Source organism: Canis lupus, chromosome 6 (genome assembly GCF_011100685.1).
Source record: "Canis lupus familiaris isolate Mischka breed German Shepherd chromosome 6, alternate assembly UU_Cfam_GSD_1.0, whole genome shotgun sequence".
Taxonomy (NCBI): domain Eukaryota; kingdom Metazoa; phylum Chordata; class Mammalia; order Carnivora; family Canidae; genus Canis; species Canis lupus.
In genome coordinates this window covers 61,594,706-61,616,177 of record NC_049227.1, presented here as the reverse complement: position 1 = coordinate 61,616,177, position 21,472 = coordinate 61,594,706, and the positions used below count along the sequence as shown (strand labels likewise).

Below are 21,472 nucleotides of genomic sequence, written 5' to 3'. Positions count from 1 at the left end.
GACCCGGGTTGCAGAAGGCTGACTGTGGGAAAGAGACCCTTCGGGACAGGGGCCTGCCTCCCCTCTGGAGACACTCACAGTCTGAGAAATGGGCCAACACCCAGGGAGGTCTGAGGCTCAGGGGAGGCTCACGGAACCACAGTCTATTTTCCTACTGTTGAACGAATATATTTATGTGTAAGAATAATATAAATGTAAGTGTCTAGATTATTGCCTAACCCTTAGGGGGCACCCAGCCCCCCTGGACTATCCAAGGGTCCAGTGTGCAGCTGGTCTGTAAAACCACAAAACGAGGTTGCCGGATAAATAGAGAACCCCGAGATGTGTTTGAACTTCAGGTTAACAACAAATGTTTTTCAGTGCAACTACGCCCCGCAGGCGTGCCGCACTGTTGCTTGCTTGCTCAGTCGGGCACCCCTACCCCCGGCCGGCGCGCGGCGGGCGGCGGCGGGAGCCACAGCGCCCCCCTCCGGGCCGGGCGGGCGGCGCGCTCCTCTCCGCCCCTCGCCGCGCGCCGACGCAGCCCCGGGCGGGGGGAGACGGGGGGAGGCGGGGGGAGGCGGGGGGGAGGCGGGGAGGCGGGAGGCGGGGACCCCCAGAACTCCCGAGACCGTGTCCGCGGCTGCCTGTGAGGTGAACGGGTGCGCGCGCGTGCGGGGACAGAAACTCCGGGGGAAGTTCGGCAGCAACGCCGGGGTGCGGCGGGAAGCCTCGGGGGAAGCCTTCGGTGTGGCTTCAGGGATTGAGTCGTGCAACGCGCGTTGCGAAACGCCGAGGCCGGAGACCCGAAGGTCGTTTTAATTGTCGATTAGGGCGCAGGGGCCCCGGGGGCCCGGGATCCGCGGGCCTGGGAGGCGGCGCGGGTCGGACGGCGGGGGCGGCGGGGGCGGGCGTCCCCGCGGCGGGGCTGGGCCCTCCCGGCGCCCGCACCCGCTGCCCCCCCCCCGAAACCCGCGCCCCGAGCAGGGGCGGGGGGCGCCTTCCGTGTGCACCCGCGGGACACGCCCCTTCCGTGTGCACCTGTGGGGCAGGCACCTTCCGTGTGCACCCGTGGGGCACGCCCCTTCCGTGTGCACCCGTGGGGGAGGCGCCTTCCGTGTGCACCCGTGGGACACGCCCCTTCCGTGTGCACCTGTGGGGAAGGCGCCTTCCATGTGCATTCGTGGGATGCGCGCCTCCCGTGCGCACCTGTAGTAGAGGCGCCTTCCGTGTGCACCGTGGGACACGTGCCTTCTGTGTGCACCTGTGGGGGAGGCTCCTTCCGTGTGCACCTGTGGGAGACGCACCTTCCGTGCGCACCCGTGGGAGACACGCCTTCGTGTGCACCCATGGTAGAGTGCCTTCTGTGTGAACCCGGTGGAACTCTCACCTTCTGTGTGCACCCGTGGGACACGCCCCTTCCGTGTGCACCCGCGGGGGAGGCGCCTTCCGTGTGCACCGGAGCTGGCCGGTCCTCCCCGGAGCCCCGTGCCCAGCGGCCGCGGTGATGTGCGAGGCAAATCCAGGCCCGCACCGGTCAGGGGCTGAACTGCCTTCCGAGGGCCACGCAGGCTCCCCGATGACAACACTCTGATAACAAAAGAAGCGTGGCCTTGTCGAAGATTTTATGTCAAAGGAAATGGTTCATTTGAATTCAGAAGGAATATTAAAACAGGGCAGGGAGATCCAAGCCTTGGATTTTCTGCCCGATGACTGGCTTCTTAGAACTCAGTTAAGAAAAAAAGACGAGGGGACAAAAAAATTGGAAAGGAAACACTACCCCAAAGATCCGAGCACAGTTTAATTTTTGTTTGCTGCTGCTGTTCTCTTTAGGGCAAGGCTGCTTCCGAGCTCACCCTGGACTGCGGCGGCAGAAAATTCGATTCCCCGCACTGAGGGATTAAGCAGATGAGGAGTCGGGGGACATAGAAGCCTTGAGAGACGGAATCAGCGAGTTCGAAATATTCGAAGGAAAAAAAAAAAACTTCAGTGGTTTAAGAGCTTCACTAACACACTTTAAAAAAAGGAATCAAAATTATTCTTATTTAAGAGTGTTGGAGATCCGAATACAAGTCCCCTCCAGGCGAGAAGGCCTCTGGCTCGTTCTACGCGTCTTTAATGCTTAATAGAGATGCTGGGATTCCTGTTCCCTCACCAAACAGGAGTCTTACGCCAGCTCTGCGATTTTTAAAATTATTTATTTATTTATTTATTTATTTATTTATTTATTTATTTATTTATTTACGCAAAGGCTACTTTTGTGTTAAAGCCTCACAATTCTGTCCCTTTGCATCATGGTGCACGGAAGAAAGAACAGGTGCCTTTCTCAGGACCTGAGTGAGGGCGACAAATGCCTCACGCCCTTGGCCTGGGCCCACGTGGTTTTCAGGGGCAGAGCTGCTTGGTCTGGGGGAGGTTGGGGACTCTCTGGGTGCTCTAACCTCACCGAGGCTAGGTTCGAGGGCTGCCCTGTCTACCAGCCCAGGGTCACGCTCTCATCTTCAGGGTCGCGGGGTCTGGTGGGGAAGCCGGCCACGCAAAGAGAGACAGAGCCTACCCTCCTGTGTTGGAAAAGGCACCCGTCTTGGCCTCCTTGGCGGCCAAAAGATGAGAAAAACCCAGGCTGGTCCGAACGGTTTAATAAACAATTGGTGTATCAGCGATGAGAATTTTTTTTTTCATATTAAGCTTGTAGTTTTATTCAGGTTTGATTTTAACAAACGTGTCGGGGAGAGAGCGCACAGGAAAGGGTAAAGCCCACGGGGGCAGGGCCCTCCCGGATGCCTGAGGAGGGGGCAGGTCCCCTCCCCTCTCCCCTCTCCTCCTCTTCCCTCCCCAAATAAAGGAGAGACTTAGGCAGGGGAGGGGGCTGGTCCCCAGTCTGTGGGGTGGTGCTTGGGGTACAGGGCCATGGGGAACAAGGGACCAGAGCAAGGACGAGGGGGAGGGCACAAGGACCAATCGCCAGAATCCACAGCTTTCTGATTCCAGATTGAATTAAAAAAAAAAAAAAAAAAAAAAAACCACTAAACCACAAGCAGCACCCGCCCCTTCTCCGGACCAGGGCTGTAGTGCGAGGGGAGGAGGGCAGCTTCACCAAGGCCATGGATCACTCACTCCTGGCCAAGGAGCAGGATGAAGGGCAGGGGCTCCCGGACAGATTGAGGGGGTGTTGGGGTTTTAACCAGTTTAAACCGGTTAAAATCCGGATTATTTTGATGGTGGCAGGTCCCCATCCTTGCAGGCCAACTCCTTCCTTTTTGTCGGGGTCCACCTCCTTCCTCATCCAGTGACCCCAAGTGCCCTGTGAAGCCACGCCCCCTGCCTGCAAACTAGTAGAAGATGGGGATGGGGGCCGGGGGCCAGGAGATCCCTTGCGCCGCGTGACTCTAGAACCAGCTGTTGCATGGCTTGACATGGCACAACTGTGAGAATGGGGAAACCGTTCGTTCTCCTTCTGGAAGGAGAAGAAGCCAGAAGTTTATTTAATCTTTTCTAGGCAACTTATTTTATTGCATTTTTAATTTCCTCTCTTGCATTAACATGACCCTTTTCACTGGCTTCCCACGCCTGGTGCTTAATTACTTATCATTAGCAATGTACACGGGGGCCTTGCTGCATATTTATAAATGTGATCATTAGTACATGGAAAGACAAAGGCTTCTTTAAGACTGTCATTAGTTATTCTGTTTTCATGGAAATGTTCATTAGGAGAAACTACCCACCTGGTTAAATAATTATAATTAAGAACTGGTAATCTCCTTTGCATTTTTAACTTGATCTTCCGTCTGTTTGCATAAAACTAAACAAGCTTTACTCGGCCAGTCTTCTATCTTTCGTTTTCACAAGAATCGTCAACACATACAGACTCTTTGTCTTTAACCTAGAGGTGGGGACTGATGTGCCTGCGCTCCAGATCGACTTTCTGTGACACAGCCGTCCTCTCCAGACCCATTAGGCAGCCACGGAATGGCAAGTCGGAGCGAGGTTAAGGACCTCTGGCTGATTTCTGTTCGCGGCGCACGTTGAAGTCCGGGCTTCTAACCAAACTTTGCCAAGGGTCTCCTTTAGCTCAACCATAGAGACACCGGGCTGGGTGGCCCCTGGCCACACCGGTCCATTGGCTGTGCCAGGCAAGACAAGCGGCAGTCGGATGGGTGCGTGTCTGTGTGTCAGCAGCCGGCTCTTTGTGGGGGTAACCACGGCAGTGTTAGGGCCCTGGCCCTGCCAACGCCCAGGAGAAGGGAATCGCTAGCGAGTGGCCCTGAGGCCCATACGTGGTTACGTGTCAGCTGAGCCGAAACAAACGAGGTGACAGGAACACAGGGAGAGACAGCGTGGTTGTGCTGCTGCCCACTCCCCGCTGCCCAGACCGACCTCGGCCAGCCGCCCCCCTGGCCCCGGGAGGCCACGCCCGTGATAAACCACGACTGTGGGAAAAACACTGGGTGGGGGCGTAAATATCATCTGTAAACAATTAGGCAGCCACTGTTCATTCAGTGCCGTTTTGAGAAGCTAAGGAAGTCTGCAATCAGTTATATCTCCAATTACCATAAAAATATATTAGCCATTCATTCATTTATTAATGATTCATCAGTTAACCACACATAATGAGCAAATAATTAGCAGTGCTGTACGGTTGCCAAAATTGAAGAAGTGTTGGCATTTTAAAGATGAAAGGTTGCATTTATGCAAAAGTCTGGTGATGATAAAGTTAATATGGAAGATAATTATAAAAGTGGCTGTCCTCTATTACAGACCGAGGTACCACAAAACTTGCCTAATTGAACTGAAATTAATATTCTTCCAAAGTCTGCGCGTTGCCACACACAAACTGCTGAATTTCTCCTGAAGATCTCCCTTCAGTAAGGTGCACTGCACAATACAAGTTAATAAAATGCCAGACAGCTAGACTGCGTTCTTTGTTTGCTTGGTTCAGGGCCTCGTGGAAAACAATAAATTGCATTCATGTCAGCTGAGGCCCATCCCTTTGCTAATTACCGTTTGGTGCTGAAATGACTTCTGTGAAATTGGGAGCATGAGGAAACATACAGCCATACAAGGGAGGCTTTTCAGAGTTTTGCAGTAAATGTGAGATAGGCCTCAGGCACACAGATGTTAAAACAGTGAATTCCCCCACAGATTACACTAATGGAAACCCTGTCAGGGTAAGTCAAATCCGGGTCTGTGGTCAAAATCTAATTAAGGTTTCTGTACTTAAAAAGAATATGAATGCCTGGGGGTGGCGATGAATGTATAAGAAAGTCACTTGTTTGTAAAACTGTTAGCGTGAATAGTAAGTACCGTGGGGCTGTTACCTGCGATGGAGCACCTGTTTTCTGAGAGGCTGTGAGCACTGCTGCCTGGAAGCAGGGCGGGTTATTTCGGGGGTCAGCGAACCCGGCTCGGGCCACCGCGGTCTCCCCGCCTTTGGGGCCTGCTGCGGGCCACGGGTTGAGGTCACGGATGAAAACGATCCTTAGACGTCTCTCTGGAATCCCAGAGGATGCTTTGCTTTGCCACATGAAAACCACCCCAGATGATTCTGCCCAAGTGCCTGGCGCCACTGAGGAAATAGTTCTTGCTGGGGGTGTGGGGCCGGCCCCATCTCCCCTCGTGGGGAGACGCAGGGTCGTCTGCGGGGCGCCGCCCCGAACAGCTGCAGCGTCCAGGCCCGGCCCTGCTTCCCAGAGAGGAAATGAATGTATCATGCTGCAGTCTCTTCATTTTCACCACGCACAAATTTCCCCTTAAATACTTAAAAAACAACACCCAGAGCTGGATAGACCTTAAATTTCGAATAAATGAAATCTTAATCCAGTCTGTTGCTAAGAGTTGTTATTAAAGAAATAAATTTGAAACAGCAAGTGGTTTGAGAATTTTTGAATTTAATTATTTAAATCTACTTAGGGTAACTCTCACGCGCTATTTCAAGTTTCCCATTGAGAACATGAATTCTGGGAAAGGTATCCCACGCAGGGCCCTGGAAATATTAACTTGCCTGCACGACTGTGGGCTCAGCCGCAGACAGACTGTGCCACCCTCCTCCCCCCCGACGAGCAGGGGAGAGAGACTCGGAGATGCTTTATTTTTCCCCTCTATGTAAATTGCAGCCAAGCGGTGCAGGACAGATTTTTTTTTCTTTTTTTCTTTTTTTTTTTTTTTTTTTGCAAAGAAGGAGGGAAGCAGGTCCTCTTCTTGCCAGGACGACACATGGTCAGATGCGCTCTGTTTACGCAGAATCATCTGGCGGCCTTTAGAGAGCAGCAGTGGGTTCATACAGTCATTCACTGAGCCAAGTCAGGAGGCCAAAGGTAAAGAGAAATGACCACCTGTGTCATTGAAACCACCAGCGACTTATTCAGGGCGCAATTTGGCCTAAGGGGTGTCTGGGGCCTGATTTTTGACATCTGCAAAAATGGATCTTCTGCTCCGACCATCCCCAGGGCAGTGGCTCCAGGCTTGGGGTGGGGACACCTGCACCTTTAGGTGCCACTTAGCCCCTCAGGCTGGGAGAGACTCTGCTTCCCAGTTAGGCCCTGTGGCGTGGCGCTGTTACCTGGGTCCTGAGAGCAGAGGCCACCTTCCTGAAGTAGCTGTCTAGCTTTTTTAAAATTTTATTTTATTTTTTAAAAGATTTTATTTATTTATTCATGAGAGACACGGAGGGAGGGGCAGAGACACAGGCAGAGGGAGAAGCAGGCTCCACGCAGGGAGCCCGACGTGGGACTCGATCCTGGGTCTCCAGGATCAGGCCCTGCCTGGGCCGAAGGTGGCACTAAACCGCTGAGCCACCTGGGCTGCCCTTATTTTATTTTTTAAAGATTTTATTTATCCATCTGAGACACAGGGATACAGAGAGAGAGGGAGAGAGGGCGCGCATGAGCAGGGGGAGACGAGGAGGGCGGAGGAGCCGACTCCCCAGTGAGCCAGCGGCCTGAGGGGGGCTCCGTCCCAGGACCCCGAGACCGCGGCCTGAGCCAAAGGCACACTCTCAGCCCTCGAAGCCACCCAGGTGCCCCGCGGTCCAGCTCTTTGAGAGCATCCACGCTGGGGTGCGGGAGGGGGGAAATGCACGATTCGGGCACAGACTTGTGACTTTGCCTTTCTCTCCACTTCACCCGGGGTTGGGAACGGCACACGGTAGATTTGTCTTGGGCCTGGTGAGCAGCAGCGAAGTTACCAGACACCCCTCGTGAAGAATCTTGCCGGGGGTGCAGGCCCGAGTCTAGGAGAAGCCCAGTGTCCTGAGGAGTCCTGTTTCCTGCCGGCCACTCGATGACAGCAGTCGGGACCTCGTTATTGATCAGAACTGCCAACTGCAACTTGCCCACCCCCAGCCCGAACTAACAGGAGGATGTGGACTGGGAGCGATTTCTCCATCCAGAATTCTATTTTTTCCGCGCAGTATAAAAATCTTCAGAGAAGCCAAAATCTTCCAGAAAAAAAGCCACTCTTAGCGTGGGGCCCAGCCTTAGCCTCAACCTCGTCCCCAGGAAATGCAAAGGGCTAGAGAAATTGCACGTTTCACAACGTTCAGAGGAGGAGTGAGTGTTTTTACCATGTGGAAGAGCAGAGGAGCACTAGATGAGGGGTTTCTACGGGAAGTAAGGTCCAGTGGCTAGCGATGGCTCAGAGGCCAAACGTTTCTGGGTTTATGTTTTTAATAACAGTGGCATAGAATTATAGCTAATTTCGGGTATTTAATTTATCAAAAATCTACACACATTCATGAAATGACTCTCCTTTTCCAGGTGCAGCGCTGGGCCCTGGGACGGGCAGGGAGGAAACGTCATGGTTCCTGCTCTTGGGAGGCTCTCATTTCTGTTCCGGGAGCAGGGACTCAAACTTCACGGAGCCAAATTTCTGCATCATTACAATGCCTCGCATGTAGGAGCCCAATAAATGTTTGTTGAATGAACGGATCTGTTAAAAGGGGAGTGTCATGTTTCCTGTCTTTCTAAGGAGTTATTGTGTGTTAGAGTTAACATTTATAACTCATTTTATGCCCCTACATGCTATATAAGTACAAATTATTAAATATCATCATAATCAACTAGGGCCCCAAACAGCCAGTTACATTTTCTTATGAAGTTAGTGACATTTAGATGCTTTGTTGGGCAGATGGTGTCATATTGCACCTGTTGGAAAAGTAGGCATTTTGGGAAGGGACATTAATTTAGAACTACTTATAATATAGCAAAACACTGGGCTCCTTAATAAGTGTTATTTGTATTGTTTCCCGAGGAAGTAACACAGCTGACCTAGCTTTAAGTTATTATTGTTATTTTTTTCCCCCCTGCAACACTAATTCTTTGTATCGGAGCTTCTGAAATTAAAAGACCATCATTTCTTAAGGCTCTAGTCCATATTTCTTCATTCCTGGTTTTCTCTTTGCCTCCCCGGGTCGGCTTTTAATCCCAATTTGTTCTCGGCCTTCTCTCTCCTTGGCGTGTGTCTCCGCTTTGTGTCTGTCTGTCCTCTCCTTCTCTGTCTCCATCCTCTCTCCTTTCCCGCTGCTGCCCAAGGCGTGTTCTTCCTCAGGGATGGATGCCTCTCACATCGCTTCTGAGCCCACCTGTACTATGGTCTGTTGGGGTCTCCAGAGCAGCTGTTCCCACCTGGATTTCTAAGCTTCCAGAACCCACCCTCCTCTCAGCTGGCTTCTGGGCAAGAAGCGCTGCAGCAGCCAGGATGACTGCCCCACTGCCCTGCAAATGCCATCTTTGCCCCTTGGGCCTTTGTTCATGTTCTATGTTACCGGGAAGCCGTCCTCTTCTGGTGCATCCTGCTAAATGCCGTGTATCGTTGGCCGCGTCCTCTCTAAAACTGTTCTTGGCTTCCCTGAGCTTCACCTCTTCTTCTTTTCTTTATTTTATTTTTTTAGATTTTAGTTATTTATTCATGAGAGACACACAGAGAGAGGCAGAGACATAGGCAGAGGGAGAAGCAGGCTCCCCCCTGGGAAGCCAGATGCAGGACTCAATCCTGGGACCCCAGGATCACAACCTGAGCCAAAGGCAGACGCTCAGCCACTGAGCCACCCAGGCACCCCTGAACTTCACCTCTTCTAAGCTCCCACTGACCACAGTGTAGCAACTCTTTCTGTTGTAGCCTCTAGTTTAGTCCTGCTTTCCCATATACACCCTAAGGTTTTCACAGCTACAAAAAGACACAGTGCTGATTATGTATCAGGCTGTGTGGGAAGGTGCGTCACGTTATTATTTCATCTTCATGACAACCCTATGAGGTAGGCATTATTGTTATTTCTACTTTTCAGATCAGGAGACGAAGGCCCAGAGGGCAGAGTTGACTTACCCAAGGTCATGCAGTTAAGAAGAGAGAGAACTGCTGTAACCCCAGGTCTCCCTCAGGGGTGAAGGGCTTACTCCCCCAGCTGCTGCACGTGCTGCCTGATAGCCCTCAGCTGTCAGCTCTCTCTGCTAATTGCCTCTGCCCACGTGAGCCCCTTCACCCAAGTCATGCCTCTTCGTTGGGGCAGCCCGTATCTGAAGATTGGCTTTCAGGGGTGCCAAGGTCTGCATGCCTCACTCCTACTTCGGACAACTTCTACGTGCAAATGGGCTTCAGAGCTCTCTGTGAGGTTGGCTGAGGCCTTACTTGTGACTGCATCATAGCCCAACTTCTCCCTGGGCCCACCCCTCTTTTCTTTCCTTTGCTTTCCCTTCTACAAAGGGTGATTTCCTAGTGTGTACACTAATCATTTTCCTGTATGTAAATCTCAGATCCAAAGTCTAATTCTCGGAGTACCCAGCCTAAATAGTTTGTACCAGTAGTGGTCTGAGAAAGGGACACTGAGATGGGATTCTAGAACTTGATCACCTGATTGCCACCGATAATGAGGTCTCCCATCTCTAGGGGTAGGTGGAGCAGTGCTAGATCCTGGCACAAGGTAGCAGTGGTGAACTCACATGGTGGCAGGGAATGTGCTAGTGGGCAAAGGTATCAGGCATTTGAGAAATATGGGGAACTGGTAATTATAAGAACAGTGGTATCAGATGGCAATATTGCTGAGGGCAATTAATGCTTTGGAAAAAGAGGGTAATTGGTTAGTAATTAAAGGCTCAATGTGAAAACCACAAGGCTTCACTGATTGGGTAAAAACTGAGCCTCATCTCCTATCATCAGAGGGCAGAGAAAGTTGAAGATCAGGGCTAGAACTCCATCATAACGTCAGTGGAGTTTCAGGGAAGGTTCAATGTTCAACCTAGAGATGTGTGCTATGCCAGGCCAGGGTTCTGATTGGGTGGAACAGGATCTTGAGATAAGAGTTGCTGTATTTGAACATCTGGAGTCTCCAGATTCCCCTAAACCCTCTGGGCCTAAGTCTTGTAAAATAAATGTGCCCCCTTCCCTTCAAGATCTGTCCCTACCTCCCCTCCCTTGGCAGTCAGACCAATGGATAGGATTAAATCACACCATCGCCCAGCTGGGGAATTGCTGGTTCTGCTAGAGGAAGAAAGGCATTGTGCCTTGAAGGAACTGCAAGATCTAGCCAACAGATACTGGCAGGATGTGGGGCATTATTTGAGGGACTAAGTTCTGGGACTACTGGATCTAGGCGAGTGGAATGTAAAATTATATAAGGGGGAATTTATTGAAATGGGAGCATTCTCCTAGGACGCAGGATGTCAGGTAAGGATCCTAGCATGCTGCTAATATTCTGCTAGGATGGCTCTCAGAAACTTGGAGAAAGAAGTAATCCACATCAAGTGAAGTCGAAATGAATTCCCATGACAGTTGGTGGGAGAAAGGATGAAAAGGCCCAAATAAATGGGCACAACAGAGTGGAAATACCACATAAGGTCAGAAATACCACCAAATGACCAAGTTTCGTGGGAGGGCCCAGAGAACAGATGTACATGTTATGAAATGCAGCTCGTGGTCTGCTTTGGGATTCTTCCTATTAGTCATCAAATGGTTATAGGGTCAGGATTGCCCATCATAAACTGTTTTTGTCAGACTCAACAGGTTATAATGGTAAGTGGGTAGACCCAGAAGTAAACCATTGAAAGATGGAAGGGGTGCACTTGAGATTGGACATAAGTAGGGCCAGAGGGCACAAGTAGATTGTGTGATCAGACCCTGTGTCATCATCTCCCATCATGGCACCGCCTGTCTCTTGTTACACACCGGTGACTCCATGGGGGTCCCTTATGATCAGCTGATGGAGGATATAAAGGGGCTGGTTTGGTCTGTGAATGGGTTGCCTTGGTATGTGGCTGCAAATCAAAAGAGGATTGCCACTCAAGAAAGCCTACTCAAGGGTGATCTTGAAATCACTGATTAGTGGAAATGCTCCCTATGAGCATAGCTTCAAATGGTGTACTCGCCTGCATTGTGGGGAAAGGGAATATATATAAACTCATGGACACTGGCAAATGGCTTGACTGAATGGAGCCAGAAGGAAGAAGATTGGAAAACAAGGAGGTTTGGGGAAGACACATTCTCGTGGGAATGGGCATGAAGTGTGAAGATCTTGGTATCACAGGTTAACATCCACCAGGGAGCATCGAAAACCAGAAAAGGCGTTAGACAAACAAGAACATGGATCGACTAGGCCAGTTGACATCAACTGGCCACTTCTATCGATCACCGTAGTGCTGGCATAATGGGTGCATAGATGCAGTAGGCATGGTGGTGGTTGGGGCTAGACATGTGTCCCACTCACCAAACTAATATGTGCAATCTGTTAGCAACAGATCGTATCCCAAATACGATATTGTCCTTTGAGATCACCAACTATCCACTTGGTTGCAAGTTAGCTACATTGTTAGAAGGGCAAAATTTCATTCTAACTTGAAAAATTATATTCCAGGGTTTGCCTTTCTGCCTACAGAGCCTCAGCTTGCACCACCATTTGCATCTGAGGGCTTTTTTGATCTATTCTGTATCACATCATGTCACTCAAGGGACCTATCTTATGGCAAGGGAGGTATGCCAGAAGGGACATGGCAGTGGGATATACTCATCCGATCTCCTATGGCACTACCTAGATGGAGCCGGTCTGCCAGAGTGATGGCATGACCTATTGAAGTGACACTGAGGTGCAGCCTTGGGGATGGTATCTCTGCTTATCATCACCCCCGGGAACCCACAGCTCTGGGCTCTGCAGGCTTAGAGGTCTTGATTTCCAAAAGCAGAGAGCTTCTATCAGGGGACATAGCAAAAGTCTCACTGAGTTCTCATTTATGGCTATTGGCAGGACATTTGGGGCTCCGTGTGCTAAGGGACCACCACCTTAGCAGTAGGGTTTGGCCCTGATAAAGAAGAGATAGAGCTGCTCTTCCACAAAAGGAGGAGGGGAGGCATATGTTTACCACCCAGTGAACCACTGGGACATCTTTAAGTATTCTCTTACCCAGTTTTGATGGTAAATAGAAAATTCATCAACCTTGGTCTTAGAAGAGGCTCAGGGATGGGATCAGATTCCTCAAGGATGAGAATCTGGAACACTCCACGAGGTAAGCCACCCAGAAGAGGAGCTAGCTGAGAATGAAGGGACTCTAAAATGGTCATTAGCAGAGGGAGATAGGGTATCAGCTGCAACCGAAACCAACTGCAGCTATAGTTGGCCCCAGATACCGCAGCAGGGGCTGTGTCTGCGGGGCTGGGCCAGTGGGGATCCATACTGCCGCTCTGACAGGCCCAGCTTCTTTGTCTTTCAGGCTGCCTGGCCATTTGGTTCAAAGATAGTGCTTCCATTTCTGATACACCAGGTGAGGCTTCTGGATGGCATCTATCGTCTCTTCATAGCCTTTTCATATTATTTGGAGCCTATTATTCATCCATTGAACATTTATTACCCTTCTATGAGGTCTTGGGCTTTGTTCTTGATACAGAGAATAAAAAAAATGAATAAGACAAATAAGACATGGCTCTTGCCTTTGAGAAAATCACAGTCAGATGGAGGAGAGAGATACTTAACTAGAAACGCTATGGTCAATGCAGTGGTAGAGATGAGTGTAGAGGAAGGATGCCTTCTCCCATCTGGTGGTCAGAAAGGAAAGACGGTGATGCAGTTTCCAGGAGGACTTGACGCCTGAGGACTTGACATCTTATCGAACAAGAAAAAGAAGAGCAGGGTGCAGTGGGAAAATGTTCCAGGCAGATCAAAGGTACAGGACAAGGCCAGGGAAAGCAGGAATCAAAAAATGAAGACTCTAATATTCTCCGTTGAGTATCAAGTCTATGCTGTGGATGATGTGGAGCCCATTGGCGGGTTTTGGGGGGGAGGGAATGGAGTTCTAATGCATCTCTCTGGTCTTCTTTCTTCAGTCTCCTGCCTGCAGCTGCCTCTCAGCTCACGGAAATGCAGCTGCTTGAGTGTCTTTTGGTCACCGTACATGACACCTTACAAAAGCATTTTACGCCAGCAGAAGGTCTCAGCTCTGGCAGCTACTAGTGAAGCCGGCTGCTAAAAAGACATTTTTGAGGTCACTACCCATGGGTAGGGTCTGTAGCATTGAGGTTGCTGGTGCCTTTTCAGCTGTTCTATATTGCAGAAAATTGCCTCATTCCCCTCAGCCTCCAGCTATTTAAAATAGCAATATCCAAAGGCATGGCAGGGAAAGTCAGTGACTGGTAATGGGCCAGTCCCGGGAGAACATTGGTTCTTTGAGATAGCCGTCCAGAGGCTTCTGCACATTTTTCGTGCTTGGAGAGTCCACACTGGTGTGGGCTACTCACTGATGATCATTCTGAAGACATAGAATCTACATGAGACTATCCTCCAATTCTAGTCCCCAAACCCAAGATTTTAGCATCCCAAGGGAGCTTCCTGAAGGCAACGAACTTTAATGATCAGACAAGATTGTATCCAGTGATGAACTGACAGGCGAAGAAGGAAAAATGTCAAGACAGATCATCATGTATTAGGAAACAAGGAGACATGTGAACTACTTTGCCACAAAGCTCCTGACCAAGTAAGTTAAAAGTCAACACTAACTTCTACCTGGAATGTACATAAATTCATCATGTACATGAACTCAGTATGAGGTAGAGATCAACTTTGGCTTTTTGGTTATTCTAGTCACTAATTACCATACAGAATGCCCAATGATGGAGTAAACAACAATGAGATTAAGAGCGAAGGCCAGTCTACCCAGCGGGAAAACCCTGCTTGTTTGCAGGTGTGTGCTATTATTGAAAAATTATGTCACCATGATGTCCCACTTGGGCCAGCTGTTCCAAATTAGGGATCCATAGAAACTTCTAAGAACTGAACAGTTTGTATCCTGTGTCAGCCCTTGGTCTTTCCTCATTTCCCATTTTGTCTATATGCCAAATGCCAAATGAGAAATGCCAAATTTATCCCAACATAGCCCAGGGTATCACTGACACACTACACACAGACAGTCAGGGCTGGGTGGCTGTGATGGTCTGCTAGTGAAAACAGGCTTGAAATCATAATTTAGGCATCATAATTGACAGGTACAGGGTACCCTTTAGAAATTAGACAAACAATACAGCTAAGACTGTATATAAGACAACAACAAGCGAGTGCTACAATCAACACTGTGGGACCATCCTTTTGTCAGTAGCTTTTTGCAAGCAAAATGCTTGGCAGAAATTGCATGTAGGAGAAGCTCTAAAAAATGGTCTCTTTTTAACCTATTAAAACCACTATTAGGGATGCCTGGGTGGCTCAGTGGTTGAGCGTCTGCCTTCGGCTCAAGTTGCGATCCAGGGTCCTGGGATTGAGTCCTGCACTGGGCTCCCCTGCCTCTCTCTGTGTCTCTCATGAATAATTAAATAAAAATATTTTTAAAATTTATTTACTCTTGAGATACAGAGAGAGAAAGAAGCAGAGACACAGGCAGAGGGAGAAGCAGGCTCCATGCAGGGAGCCTGACGTGGGACCCGATCCCAGGTCTCCAGGAGCACGCCCTGGGCTGAAAGTGGTGCTAAACTGCTGAGCCACCCGGGCTGCCCAAATAAATAAAAATCTTAAAAGAAAACTACTATTAAATTTACTTCATATGTAGATCTGCATAAAAATGGCCAGATTTCCAAATGGCTGGAGGAACCCCGAGTCGAAAGTCCTCTTGATCCCTGACCTCATCTCTGTCCCCTCCTTCGTCAACTGCTGCTCTCTTCCCTGTAGAAGCCCCTTTCAGGCCCTAGTAAATTGGACCCTGTAAGCCCAGAATAGTTTCCATCCTGTTTCCATTAGAGGCTGGGTGGCTCCCACAGTGAGTCACTGGTTGCCCTGCCCAGAAGGGCCTCAAGAACAGACATCAGCCACCATTGACTGTTGAGCTGGGCTCAAGATGGACCTAAAAAGGGAAGTGAGGGCTGCCTGGTTCCTGGAAGATTCTAGAATGAAAGAAGCCTGCTTGCCTTCTTGGGGGGGAAAGGATGGCATTTTAAACCAAGTGATCACATTGGACACACATGAACTTCTGGGCTCCAGATCGGATGGATCTCTTTTATCTCTTTTAAGTTTTAGAAAAAGAGGAGAGATGTGGCGTTTCCAGATCCAGCCCTGCTACCAACTTTAGGAGCTGAGTTTCCTTACCTCAAATGTGGTCGGATGAGGTAAGGATCTCTGAGTTTCCTTTTACCTTGAAAATTCCATGAAAAAGAATCACATCTGGCCACCCTGGGTGGCAATATTGCTACTGTATGTTTTCTTTACACTGAGTCTCAAATCCATTCAATATGAAGTAGATTAGTAATGGGAACCAGAAACTCTGAAGAGGCCACCCTCATATACAGGGAATTTACTGTCTTGCCCTGAGTATTTGTGTTTATTTCTGCTGACTTCTAGGTGGGGGTTGATTCTAGGGAAGTAACATTTATATGAGTCCAAGTGGAGGGAGAGGTTTTCTCTCTCACCTCCCCTTCCCAAACAATCCAGCTTAGTTCATCGTCTTGTGTTGACATTACTTATGAGTGCTAATGAGCTCATAAATGCTAATTAATAACTCCATGTGCTTCTATTTACTGGCAAATATAGGGATCCAGGTGTGGTGTAGACCTGGCCCCGAACACAGTACATCTCTCCATCTCTGAGCCGAGCACATGGGTGGGATGTCTCCTGTAGTATTGCCAAAGTCGGGGGCCTTACACTCCTTTTAATATACACAGGAGCTATAATTAAACTCTTACAAAGCATCCTCTCCTGATTTCCCACTGAGAACAGAAACCAGGGTCAAATCTGGCAAGCAGCAAGGTAGGGTTGAATGGCTTGCAGTCTTCGGGGAGGCGGGGGAGGCGCAGGGGTGGGGAGGGAAGCCTCCCCAGCCTGGCCTGGAGACGCTGTCGCCTTGGCACAGAGAGGGGCATGCACCTCAAAGACGCAGCGTGGACAACTCTGCAGGCCTGCGTGGGAAGGTCCACGGGGCTTCGAGGAGCCTGGCCCCCCAGCGCTTCTATTCCTGGTCAGGTGTAGCTGCCTCTGCCTCCTCCACCTGGTGGTGAGCGCCAGTGAGCCAGGAGCTCAGCCCGCCAGAAGCCAGGCCTCTGGAGAAGTGTGCTGCGTAGACGCTGTTGACCGTGCTGGTGCTTGTCTTTGGGAGAACCTGAACTCGCCTCAGCCAACGGGATGAGGCCTGGCCTTGGTTCTAGCTAACGCAGCTTGCAACTTATCAAACACTTGCTTTGCAGCAGGCTTTCACACTGAATTCCTCACAGCAACGCTGCCGAGTGGTTACTATTTATTACTGCCCCATCTGAGTATTTGGTAAACTGAGGCTGAAGGGTTCTAGAACTTGGCCATGGTCAGTTGTTCAGCTAGTAGTATAGCTGGGATTTGCATGTGGCTGTCACCCCGAGTGATGCCCCTCTCTAGGCTGCCCCCTTGGGTGCAGCTGGGGAGGGGGGGGCTTGGATCCGATTCCGCTTCTGAGCTGCAATGACTTCTGAGCCACCCCCCCCCAAGTCCTTCCTGCCTTGGAAATCCACCTCCACCGCCCCCCCCATCAGTGCTTTCCACTCTCCTCCCCTTCTCTGGGGGCCCCACTCCCTCCATCCCTTAGAAGCACTCCTGGGCCTGTTTTTAAAGTCACTGGTCAAGCAACTTAGGATTGCTCCCCTCAGCAAGGGAGCTGTGCTTCCAGGGAGCGGAGACGAAGGTGAGCACTCACATCCTGTGTTAGACCCGGGCCGGGGGCAGCGCAAGCTTTTGCTTTTGGATGAGCTTCCCAGGAGTGGAGGAACTTTTCTTTGTAGAGAAAGAGGAGCTTTATTAACGCTGTGCTCTTTTCAAAGAGGCTTTCTGGGTGGCACCGGGCTGAGGATAAAGCTGCAGAGGCACCAAAGGAGTCGCTAACTGTATGCAGGTGCAACATGCTTCCCCAGGGTGGGGTGTGGGAGGCGGGAGGGGAGATCCCCCCAGTCCCCATCTCCTTGGGTGCCAGGAACACGGGGGCCTTTGACACCCCATCTGCTGCCCCCACCCAGCCCGCTCCTCGTCCCGCGTGGTGCTGGAGGGAGCCGGGGCCCCGGGGTTGTGTCTGGCAGCCCCACGCCCGCAGCCGCACAATCCTGGGATAATTGCTTATATCTGTTTCTTCTCTTTTCCAGGCCTTGGAGAGTGTTCCGGGCATGGACTTTGCACGGTGCGATAACCTGCAAAGGCGGGCCTTCCATTTACATTTCAAACTCCAAGTCAGCTGTGTCAGAGTTTGAACCGGGGCTGCGGAGGATAATGGGTCAAATGCAATTAGCAGCCCAGAGAGCTGCATGTTGCAGTCTGATTTATTTTTTTGCCCATCAGATTCCAAGAATCCTAGTGCTTAAAAGCAACTAAACAATCGCTCTATTGTACTGAAATAAAGCTCAGTTAATTCAAAAATCAATTGCACCACCAGGTGGGGCACACTCTGGCCCCAAACAGATGGGGATGAAAACTCCCCCAAAATGCAGTCTTGTTAAATTAAAAACTCGATCCAGGAGTGGAACAAACAGGGAGCCATGAATGGAATGGAGTCAGGTCCACTCAGATTCTTTCTTCTCCCACTCCTTTTCCTTCCTTTAAAAAGGAAAAATCCACCACGCCACTTGCATCAGTGTTAGCATCGACGCAGAGAGGAGAGGCGGCCACGCACCCTTTACGGTGCAGAGTGTGACTTGAATTAGTTTGAAAAATAAAGGGCAACTCTGGGCGAATATGAAAGATTTCGAAAATACATGTGCATCCCATGCAATCCTCTCATTTAATTAATAGTCTTATAAACTATATGGCTCACTTTAAGGCGGTCTCGAGGTATAACGAGTCCATTTAAATATCCACTTAATACTTAACAGGATGTGAGGGACACACTATAGCATACGGTCCCTTCTCAAGTTTCACTGTCTGAAATTTTTCAAAGCTGACCCAAGTCAACCCGAAAAATGTTTAACACCCTGGGCTTGAACACAAGAAACTCTGTGATGAACAGACATTCAATTACATTTTTTAAAAGTGAGAAGCATTTTTGTAAAATAGCGACTCTGGAAACTAATTGGCAGCCGCGAAACTTGTGAGCGAAGGCCAAATCTTGTGGGGAACTTTTACTACAGTAACACGACTCAAAGAGAATGTGAATAAAAGGCATCTTTGTTTCCCAGTCAAATTAGCTGATTAAGAAATAAAACATCTTAACGTGTTTTTAAATGTAGAATTAATTATTTATATGAAAAAAAAATTAAAGCCAGGCTGTGTGAATTCTGCTCTGTGTGTGAATGGAATGGGGCAGAAATAGCGATCCTTACGGATCCATGTCTCAGGTCATTAAGCAAAACTAACTATTAAGAGCTCCGGTTATTGGAAAAAAAATTGCATTCCGATCACATGTTATGCTTCCCATCTTGATTTTCAAAGTCCTGATTAGTTATGGTACACATGAAAAATGTGATTCGGAACAAGAAAACTGCTTTGTCTGAGCTGAGGACTGACAGTTTTGGGGAAGAGGGAAACACAGCCATACAAAGAGCAAAGCCAACCCCTGGGAGAACACAGGCCTTTTGCTCCTAAGGAACCCAGGAAAGAGTCACAGAAAAGAATTTGAACAGACTGCTCTTTATTTTGCTAATGGGTGAGTTTGGAACTCAGGAAAACAAGAAAAGCTAAGTTACTCCTCAGACTCGGAAGAGCAGTGGGCCGGTGACCTCTGACATCTCAGACCCCCTGTGCCAGCCCAAGCCCTTTGGCCCTGACCTCTTAACATTCCAGTGTCCCGAAGCCAGGCCCTGCCGGAGCCAAGGCTGTAAATTATCTTTGAGATGTGGATAAACATCCACCGGATCAGTGTTTTTCAAGGTGTGGTCCAGGGACCACCTGCATCAGGATTACTTGGAGAGCTTTGAAAAATGCAGATTCCTGGGCTCAGGGGGCACTGGGCTGGATAGGGATGGGGCCCTGGGTTCTGGAAGGATACTGAAGTTTGAGCGTTACCTGTACCAGGGTCTGCTTCCAGACCCCTGGAGTAGATTTACTAAACGTCTTTAATGGGTTCCCTTTAGTGAAAGGCATTGACTAAAATGTGGGAAGCCTGTCCACAAATCCTTCCTTAGGCAAAAAAAGTCCTCCAGTCATTTTCTTCATTTCTCATGGCACCTCTTCGCAGAGGGAGTATAGGAATGCTTTGTCCTTTAAAATAAGTTCAGTGAGTACTTGAAAAGTCATTTGGCAAGCGATGAGGGATGAGACAAAGGGAGAAGATTAATGACGAACAGAATCAGAGTCCTTGCTAAAATAAAAATGGATTCACACCCAACTTCTTATGAAGGGTAAGACATATGGCAGCTCATGTGGGAAGCGAGCGTGTTTAGTAGAAAGAGGTCCTGCTGCAGAGCTGTGTGATATAGGGTACAGCTTTCTCAGCCAAAAACAGAACATCACATGCTCTGGGAGATGTACCATCTCTCCGAGGTGATGGGAGGCTGACTTTCTAGAACTTGAGCAAACTCGGTGGGAATGGCTTTAATAAGTTCAACACGTTCCGCAGGGTCAAGATGATCGGGTTTGGGGGTTTCGATCTTGGCTTTGCTGTTATCTTCGGGTGTGGCCTGACAGCCCATCATTTTCTGTGACTGTTTATGGAAGCTCCTGAGGGCTTCAGGTTCCTCATTTGTGAGATGGAAGCCACGGCCCCCCATCGTTTCTAAGAACCGAGGGGAAGGAAAGTGCCGGCCTCTGGAAATCGTGTTTTTTGTGTTTTAGCCACCAACTACGAATGCACGTGTTACTCTTCTCCAGCTTCTCTGGGGCTTTGTAGAATTTCACCAGGAAAGTGCCAAGACACACCTGGAAGCTGTCTCTGCTTTGTCTTGTTTAGGGAAGCAGGGGGATCAGTTTTACTTCGTCGTGTTGGGCACCAACCGAACAGTAGCAAGTGCCCCAGAGACGTCAGGTCTCCATTCTAGGATCCGTTCAGAATGACAGATGCACAGCCACGCAGAGGGTATTTTCCAACGTGGCTCTTGTTCTGCTCACGGTAGCAGCGACAAGAGTTCACTGTTAGTCCATGGAAAATTGCTGCTTAATAAGAACTTTCCCAAACCCACGTCCCTTTGAGATAAAAATTTCCACCCCAAGTTTCATCGCCCTACTAGAATTTCCTTTGGAATGTTTGTGCTAAATTCCTTTCTCCCCGATTGAAGTATACAACGCAGAATGTAGCTTCAAGGCTGAAAAAAGTTGAGGCACTGAAACACATAGGTATGGGGGATGATTTGGGAGAGGCAGCGGGCAGGGGGCAGGCAGGGGGGAGCTGGGGAAATGGATTAAACTCCCCAATAATTAAGAAGTGATTTGCTTGGCACATTCAGCATTCGGACTGCTTGAATAAGCAGGGCAGTGTATAACTTCATTATATGCCAGGGGCAACACCAGCAACTCAGTGTTGCTGCAAGAAGCCTTTGTCTTCCTTCCTTCCTTCCTCTCTCCCTTTCTTTCTTTTTCTTTCTTCGCTTCTGCTGCTTCTCCTCCCTCCTCCTCCACCTCCTTCTTTGAGTATTTCCTGACTTGGTATGTACAGTTGTGAACTTAATTAACTCACTAGTGATTCTATCCCCGCAGGGAAAAATGGTAAATTTTGTAAGATGTAAATAGAGGGGAAAAAAATATAAAGTTCCTTTCCTTCCTGTTCACGGCAGTCTTGATTTCGTGTGATGCTTCGGGAAGACATGAAAGCCACATGAGGCTTTATAGAGCCCAGCCCTCAGACCCCACTAAGGCGCAATACCCAGGGGCTCCTCTAAATCACCCTTGCCTCTTATAGACCCTCCTAACTGCTTTTATGTGAAGAGAGCGCAGGGTTGATAGTAGCAAAAGTTAGCCCTTTAGATGATAGCATTACATCTTATGTGCCTTTTTAAAAATTATATTGCTCTCATTTGGAAGGAGCTTGAACAATTCCCTTTTGAATCAAGCCCTATAAATTTGATCAATATCATTATTTTCACGAGGCAAGTTTAAACCAATAAAGTTGTCTTGCTTCGTCCCTCTCCTCTCTCATCCACCCTCTTAAAAAAACTAAGGAGA

The 21,472-nt window shown here is 49.3% G+C and overlaps 1 long non-coding RNA gene across 1 annotated transcript; it reads left to right on the top strand.

The window, feature by feature from the left end:
* The first annotated feature begins 600 nt into the window (after positions 1 to 600).
* Positions 601 to 2,638, top strand: LOC119876391. Its single transcript, XR_005361307.1, has 2 exons — positions 601 to 791; positions 1,813 to 2,638. It is a non-coding gene; the product is annotated as an uncharacterized LOC119876391 (long non-coding RNA).
* Positions 2,639 to 21,472: the final 18,834 nt, after the last annotated feature.